Source organism: Primulina huaijiensis, chromosome 9 (assembly GCF_012295235.1).
Source record: "Primulina huaijiensis isolate GDHJ02 chromosome 9, ASM1229523v2, whole genome shotgun sequence".
In the NCBI taxonomy this organism is placed as follows: Eukaryota; Viridiplantae; Streptophyta; class Magnoliopsida; order Lamiales; family Gesneriaceae; genus Primulina; species Primulina huaijiensis.
This window is the reverse complement of record NC_133314.1, coordinates 10528650-10537539: the sequence shown is the minus strand read 5'-3', so window position 1 is coordinate 10537539 and position 8890 is coordinate 10528650. Positions and strand designations below refer to the sequence as shown.

At 45.1% G+C, this 8890-nt stretch overlaps 2 pseudogenes; one reads left to right on the top strand and one right to left on the bottom strand.

Moving 5' to 3' along the window:
* Positions 1-290: 290 nt before the first annotated feature.
* Positions 291-2422, top strand: LOC140985334 (uncharacterized; annotated as a pseudogene).
* A 1292-nt stretch (positions 2423-3714) lies between these two features.
* On the bottom strand, positions 3715-8319 carry LOC140983866 (uncharacterized; annotated as a pseudogene).
* Between the last annotated feature and the right edge of the window lie 571 nt (positions 8320-8890).

The following is an 8890-nucleotide window of genomic DNA, read 5'->3' as shown; positions in this document are numbered from 1 at the left end:
TTCTCTCAACTTTTCAAGGCTTTAGCTTTGTTTTCAAAAATCAAACTTATCAAAGTTTTAACTTTGTGGCGTTTGTCGATCGTGTCTTGCGCGGATTGACAAAGACGAGTTCTTTGAAGGTTCGATTAAGTTTCGATTGTTTCTTTTGTGATTGTTTATTACTAAACCGCGTCGTTTAGGGGTGAATATCATGTAATTGCTTGAATCAAAAGATCGGGACATCGTAACAACGATCCTTGTTCGTTATAGAATTGAGGACGCGATNAAACCATTCTCAAGAACCAAAAAGACTGAGCTGAGGGAAACCCTATGAGTCACTGAAACGACGGCAGGAGGGCCCTTGATCTCTCAATAGAGGGAGAAAAAGGGGGTTTTGCTCCCCTTTACAATATGAAGAAAGAAATAAGGATTGAAGTTTAGACCGCTCACAGGAGTTCTACCTATAGAAAAGATCATGAAAGAGGCGATCAGAAAGGTACTCGAATCCATTTACGATCCCGAGTTTCCAGACACATCTCACTTCCGCTCGGGTCGAGGCTGCCACTCGGTCCTAAGACGGATCAAAGAAGAGTGGGGAACCTCTCGCTGGTTTTTGGAATTCGACATCAGGAAGTATTTTCACACCATCGACCGACATCGACTCATCTCAATCTTTAAGGAAGAGATCGACGATCCCAAGTTCTTTTACTCCATTCAAAAATTCTTTTCCGACGGACGACTCATAGGAGGTGAGAAGGGTCCTTACTCCGTCCCACACAGTGTATTATTATCGGCCCTACCAGGAAACAGCTACCTACACAAGCTCGATCAGGAGATAGGGAGGATCCGACAGAAGTACGAAATTCCGATTGTTCAGAGAATTAGATCGGTTCTATTAAGGACAGGTCGTATTGATGACCAAGAAAACTCTGGAGAAGAAGCAAGCTTCAACGCTCCCCAAGACAACAGAGCCGTCATTGTGGGGAGGGTAAAGAGCATCCAACGCAAAGCGGCCTTTCATTCCCTTGTTTCGTCGTGTCACACTCCCCCCACAAGCACCCCCCGGCTCAGGGGGGACCAGAAAACACCTTTCATTTTCCCCCCTTCGTCGGCCCTTGCCGCCTTACTTAACAAACCCTCGAGCCTCCTTTGCGCCGCCTTCCTCATAGAAGCCGCCGTGTTGACCCCGAAGGCCGAATTCTATGGTACAAAACGCTGTAATAATAATTGGGCCATGAGAAACTTTTTTAAGTCTTGCAAACGCAAGGGCTTGTTGATAGAACTTGGCGTGGAGGCGATACTAGTTATCAGGTCAGAGAGAGGCCTGACCCGTAAGCTGGCCCCCTTAAAAACCCATAACACCATAAGGATTTGTTACGCTTTATATGCCGACGACTTACTATTGGGAATCGTGGGTGCCGTAGAGCTTCTCATAGAAATACAAAAACAAATCAACCACTTCCTACAATCCGGCCTGAACCTTTGGGTAGACTCTGCAGGATCAACAACAATAGCTGCACGGAGTACGGTAGAATTCCTCGGTACGGTCATTCGGGAAGTCCCTCCGAGGATGACTCCCATAAAATTCTTGCGAGAGCTGTAGAAGCGTCTACGGGTAAAGCACCGTATCCATATAACTGCTTGCCACCTACGCTCGGCCATCCATTCGAAGTTTAGGAACCTATGTAATAGTATCCCGATCAAACAGCTGACGAAGGGGATGAGCGGAACAGGGAGTCTACTGGACGCGGTTCAACTAGCAGAGACTCTTGGAACAGCTTGAGTAAGAGGTCCCCAAGTGAGCGTATTATGGGGGACCGTCAAGCATATCCGGCAAGGATCAAGGGGGATCTTGTTGTTGCATAGCTCAGGTCGGAGCAAGGTGCCATCGGACGTTCAACAGGCAGTCTCACGATCGGTCACTCATGCCCGAAAGTTGTCATTGTATACTCCCGCGGGTCGGAAGGCGGCGGGGGAAGGAGGGGGACATTGGGCGAGATCTATCAGCAGCGAGTTCCCCATACAAATGGGGGCGCCTATCAAAAATATACTCCAAAGGCTTCGAGATCGAGGTCTCATTAGCCGAAGAAGACCCTGGCCAATCCACGTGGCCTGCTTGACGAACGTCAGCGACCGAAACATCGTAAATTGCTCCACGGGCATCGCGATAAGTCCTCTGTCCTACTACAGGTGCCGTGACAACCTTTACCAAGTCCGAACAATTGTCGACCACCAGATCCGCTGGTTAGAAATATTCACCCCGGCCCACAAGCACAAATGCTTGGCGCGGAATATAATCCCAAAGTACTTCAAAGACTCAAATATAGTCAATCAAAAAGGCGGTAAGACCCTTCCAGAATTCCCCAACAGCATAGAGCTTGGGACGCTCGGATCCGGTCAAGATCCGAACAACAAAGAGCACTCAACTACTAGTCTAGTCTAGTAGTTGTTTTTTTCTATTAGTTGCAATGCGAACAGGCCTTTACTTATGATTATGAAATAAGTTGAGTAGGCTTGCGTTAGTTGTCTGCTATAAGATAGCCAATTTTGGGGCTTTCAATATAAAAAAGCCTATCAGGCTTGGCTTCGCTTATGCCTTTATGCAGTAAAGAAAGCAAGTGAGGCGGGCTAAGATTCCATTCGAAGTAACAGGATTCGATGTTGCACCATTTTCAACTCTTATTGGGATCCGGAGTTTTTTGAGAAAAGGTCCCATCCTTCAATATCATGATTGGGTCGACCAGGCCAGATCATGAGTAAATAGAAAATCTAAAATGTACATAGCTGTTCCAGCTGAAATACTTGGAATAATTCTACCACTTCTACTAGGAGTAGCCTTTTTAGTGCTAGCTGAACGTAAAGTAATGGCTTTTGTGCAACGTCGAAAGGGTCCTGATGTAGTGGGATCGTTTAGATTATTACAACCTCTAGCAGATGGTTTGAAATTGATTCTAAAAGAACCTATTTCACCAAGTAGTGCTAATTTCTCCTTTTTTAGAATGGCTCCAGTGGCTACATTTATGTTAAGTCTGGTCGCTCGGGCCGTTGTACCTTTTGATTACGGTATGGTATTGTCAGATCCGAACATAGGGCTACTTTATTTGTTTGCCATATATTTGCTAGGTGTTTATGGAATTATTATAGCAGGTCGGTCTATTAATTAGGGGGCGGCCGTTCGGTCGCCTATGATACTAGGACCAATAGGTTAAAAATAGGTCTGTGCCGCAGGTGTTGAACGATCTACTCTACACAGGTGTGGGCTTACAGGGCTAGGGCTCATAAACCCTTTCTTTCATTCATCAATAGGGCCCTGGTCGGTCACTTTTCTGGGCCGGGATTTCTAAGTAGAAGCCATAAAAAAGAGATCTTTTTCTTCGCACCTCAGATCAAGAGGAAGGGTTTCTTGTCAAGCTGGCCTATAAATATTTAAATAATATCTTTCTATTATAAATATATTTATAAAAGGATTCGCTGTCTTTTAACCGGCTCTTTTCTTCTTTGTCAACGCTGCTAAGGACCTATAGGTTTTCCTACTTGACTTATGAAAGATAATGAAAATGGGTTATTCAAAAAGGAAAGGGCGCCACCTAGTTTTGCAAGCCTTTATCATTGTCAGTCAACTAAGTAGGGCCTGAGGCCCCCTGCGAATCCGTTAATCTGAGGAGCATGCCGCAACAAAAAGATGGTCCCCTATGCATTTCATTCTTTCCGGAAGGGAAAAAAAGAGTACCCCCATCATAGTGAACCTCTCCTTGTGATCGGGATGAGGTAGATGCCTCCCCGCCGGGAGGCGGATCGAATCAGAGTTTCCATAGGTATCCACCGACCTACAGTTATCCTTAAACTTCCGTGCTTTGTGGAGAAGAAGCGAACAAAGGTAAGCTCGCTTGCGGTCTTGTTCTCTGTCGCGAACTGGGATCGCTCGCCAGCTAGGTCAGATTGGAGCAAGAATGGTCGAGAACATATTACCCAATATAGGGAACAAAGGGCGGAACGACCTCTCGGTCTACTTACTGCTGCCCAGGAATCAAAATGACGTCAAGGCGTTCCCTCTTGCTCCGATCTCCCCTACGCCTAGGACGTTGTTTGGGCCAAGAGCCATAGTTAGTTGCTGTTTCCATTTGGTTGTTTCTTTCTCGTTGTTGATACCGGCAAGACCCAGCCAGATGATGTCTGCTGGTTGGGAGTGAGAGGACTCTTAGTACCTGCATACCCAAAAGGGGGCGCTGGTTAAAAAACAATCATTGGATTTTCTTTCTTGCTCGCCCTTAGCTTAGCAACGGGAAAGGAGTCTATCTATCATCCTAGCTTTGGTAGATTTCCCCCAACGCAATCCACAGAAATTCCACGAATCCCTTGGTGGATAAGTCTGACGACTCAGCAGCAGTGCGGAATTTAAGTTTCTCCGTCTGGTGGATCTGATCTATATTTAGGGAGCAATACAGACCAAAAGGTTCAAAGAAGGAAAGCGTGGAACTCTTAACAAAAGAATGGTTACTGGACAAGAATAGGCCGGCCAAGAGAGAGGGACGGGACCTTGCTTAACAGACCTTCGAACGAAGAAAAGAAAGGTGGATACCAAGCAAGTTAACCAATGAGTGTTGAGTTCTGGGAGGAAGGGAATGGATGCATTGGCAGTTTTCTGATGGGAAAGATTAGAAGGGTTTGGACAGGATTTGAACCCAAAAGAGGTACCCCTTAGTAAGTAACCACTTTTTCAGCTGTAGTGGAACTAAGGTAGGATGCGGCGAGTGACCCTGTAAGGGAGTCAAGGAAAGAAAAAAGGGGTCTCGAAGTAAGACCTATGGAATTCTAGCTGTTCCGTAAGGGCCCAGTACGTTCGGTCTCCGTGTGAGTGAAAAGGTAGCTGCTATGTTCGGAATTGACAGTAAGTAGAGCAAGAAAGGGAAACCGCTTGAAAGAAGAGCAGTCTGCTAATCCGAATCATGTCGCTAAGAAGTCTTTTCTTAAGAACTATAGACTATAAAGTAGGGGAATGGGACCCCCATGGGAATGTATCCCAGGATTAAGTTCACTCTTTGGTAAGCTTAGGCACCTAAATGTCTGAGTTCCGAAAGCAGAGTAAGCGGCGATCAACGCAGGAACTATACCTCTACCCGGCATAAAACACCTTTCAAGAATGTATGTTCACGTGCTGACTATAAAGAAAGCCACAAAGTAAAACTCGGGATGGGCCAAGTAGGAAGGATCGAAGGGAGAACGGTGACACCTATCATCAATTAGCTCGAACAAGAATGACTAGAGTGCTTTCGTAAGGAAAACCCCAAAGTAACAGCTTTTATCCCCAAACCATACTTCTTCTAGTAGGAAGTGTCCCAGGGAATAGTTCTGTAAGGGAGTGTCCCTTAAAGGCTATCTCTTAGTTTTGTAAGGGAGATACCACAAGTATCTGTATACCTTTGAGCGGGCCCAAGCCCTGTAGTTAGCGATAGAGTAGGCTGCTTTAGTTATATGGTCTATAATTCTGCCACCTGCGAAAGAAAGGTAGCGAAAGATGTTAAGAATGGCATTCCCCCCGATTGAGGAGAAAGAGCCTGTCGTAGTCCACTAATGTAATATGGGCCAAGCTTTCGGGAGAAGAAACTTGGTTAACCTTTAAGATGAGGTTGGTGGCACCAACGAGATCCAGCAGTCAGGGGCAACCAGAGTCACAAGTTTTTGCGAATATCTTTGAAGGCTGGTCAGGGAGAAAGCCAGGTTATAGGTAAGGCTACAGCCTCTTCCTTCACACATGAAAGAGAGTGGAAGGAGTTGAGGTATAGTAGGCGCTTTAAACGTACTGAAGAGGAGGATTCTCTTTTTTATGCATGTCCTCTTACTTACCTAGCCCTTTTAAAGAAAGAACAACTAGTAGGTATGGAGAAATGAGTACTATCTGATATTAGACCCTCTGGTAGCTCATCGGAAGCTGTAAAAAGGACTTGGATTGGATTATCCCAAAATCGGTTATTCATTCAACTAGCTGCTCACACGGAGAATTATCCCTTACTCTGGAGGGCAGAGAAAACCCGGAGTAGGACAGAGTTGAAAGCCTAGCTTGCCAACCATATAGCGGAAGCTGGGTTCCGGCTCATATTGGTAGTTTCCGCATGATTTGAGCAGTTTGGTATGTACTCGCACCATAGTTGTCCTTTTCATGCCTCGAAGAGGAGGGAGAACCCTATGCCAATGCAAGACCTGGATTTTCTTCCTGAAATCACTTGATCTCTTGGATGGGAAAGAGCCTGCCCCTAGACATTGAGCACCTCATCAGGGTGCAAATCCAAATCCTGTCTATAATTCGAACCCGCGTAACAATCGAAATAATCAAGAGCGAAGGCAGGTCCAAAACGAACCAATTCCCTATGACCTATAGTGAACTCGTGCCACAGTTAATTCAAAACCATCAAATAGCTCCTGTACTGCTAGAACCGTTCCATATTCCAAAGTGGTATGATCCGAATGCTAGATGTGATTACCATGTTGGGGCAATAGGGCATTCTACATAAAATTTCACCACTGGAAAAATCGGGTTCAGGCCTTAATAGATTGGTTTGATTTCAAGAAAATGACAAATGCTCCTGATGTTTTAATACAACTCCTCTGCCGAATCATGGGAATTCCGGGGTAAATGCTCTTAGTGGTGAGTATTCAACATACTTCAAGAAGAGAGTATCCGAGGTTAGAAGGTCAATTAAAGTCCTCTTCGAGATTCTGAGTAGGGCAGGTTTGATTCCATCAGTCCATGGATCCTATCAGGGATTCAAGCCCGATGAAAGTACTCAATAGAATCCGGTTCAGAAGAGGCGGTTTAAGNATGTAGGGAGCAGATCTTAGTGAGATCAAAGCTCAGCATGATGAATGGAGGATAGGAGCCATCAACCGACCCATTTCAGACAAATGTATGTCTACCTCCAAATATCATGATTCATGTATTCACCCACGTCATAGTGACCAAAATCGATAGTTTGATGTTCGTGTTCGCAGATATGTATTATTGTTACATCTTCCCGCTGCTCCTTTAAAGAAAAGCCATCGTATTTATTATTAGTAAGATCTCCTCTAGATTGAACTCCGTTTTTTCAATCTCTTCTTTAGAAAAAGGGCTGAACATTTCTCTCTTATTTCCAAGGACAAGCACGAAAAAATCACTCTTGGAGGATCATTCGTTCTTCACTCTCTCCGAAGGGAGCGCAGCAACCAAGGTACATATTATCATATAGAAAGAGGCGAGGCGTAGCGATTCGTATTACCGGAAAAGTTTCGCTAACCGGCAGGCAATAGAATCAGCTGATAGGGGCAAGCAAGTGTAGCGAATCACATAAATAAGCCCCTACCCGCCAGTGCGCGGATAGATAGGGCGTCCGAATGGGATGGATGTCTGAGCCGTTGAAAGAGTCGGTCTTGAAAACCGAAGTATTGATAGGAATACCGGCGGTTCGAATCCCTCTCCATCCGCGAGGTCATAAGTTATCTCTTGCCTTATCTATGGAATTGTAGTTGGGGTGATGATTTAGTTAGGACCTTGGCGCCCTTGCGGGAGCTGCTGCTCCCCTTGTATAGGTTGGGAAAGGGCCGGGTCGATTACCTTTGGGAGCTAAGTCAAAGATCTCGGTGATCTTGTGAGTGGTTGATAAACTGCGATTGCAAAATAAAGGAATGCGTGGCTCCTGAATCTAGTAAAACAATAGCAGTAATACAAGAAATCAAGAATATACCAGTGATCATCGATGTATCCGCATCCACTTCCTCTTTAGTCATGGAGAAAAGACGTCCCTGTACTTTCTCAGAACTCCCTGGACAATTCCTGGCCAGATGCCTTGGCTTTTTACAACGATAACAAAAATTGGAACCTTGCATACATTCCCCGCCATGAAGTTTGCCACATTTAGGACAAGGTGGTCTATCTTGTTCCTTACGTGGAGGGGGACCCTTGCCACGAAGTTCCTCTGATCGAGTATCTTTACTATCAGTCTTTTTGCCTTGTCCTGTACCTTGACTCTTCTGAAAGTACGGTTGCCTTCGTTGTTGTCTATCTCTGTCAATGTCTTGCTCATCCTATTCTGCCATAAGTGCTCTTTCCACTATCTCTCCATATGTAACAACCTTCAACATCCATACATCTCTTTTAATTTCAGAGCGAAGTCCTCGCATGAAGTGTTCGCCCTTACTTGTGTCATCCTGTTCAAAATATGGTACATATTGAACTGCAGCTTCAAATTGTTGTATGTATTCGGTCATTGACATGGTTCCTTGCTTCAAATTCAGGAAGTCACTGGCTTTCTTGGCTCGTACATCTTTATTGAAATATTGTAAAACACAGTTTTGAAGGTTTCCCATGTAAATGGTCCAGCCGGTAATTCAACTTTTGCGCTCTCCCACCATATCCTTGCATGTTTGGTTAATAAAAAGATGGCACAAGTTACTTTGTCTGCATCTTCCATATGAAGGTAGGAGAAGATGGACTCCAATAATTTAATCCACTCTTCTGCTACTGTCGGATCGGTGCTTCCCAAGAATTCAGGAGGGTTCAGACGTCGAAAGCGATCATATACATCTGTTTGAACAGGCCCTTGTCTGGGTATCATGGCTTGTGCGTGTGCCTGCTCATGAGTAGTCTGTTGCATCTCACGTAATTGCGGTATCTGCTCCCCATGGACTTTTGCTTGTTGCTGGAGCAGCTGAGCAAAATCATCTATAGGTCGTGGCGCACTACCTTCACCTTCGACCGCTAGGGCTTTGCCCTTAGATGACTCTCCTCCCTGTACCTTACGTTTAGGTGGCATCGTCTTTTGTCTTAACCTATATATAGGTCACGTAGAAACACATAACTTAGCATAAACTATGGGATACAAAGATCCTTACTTGCCGAGTGCCCCATGTATGGATGAAGTGCAGTGTCTTCCCTGTC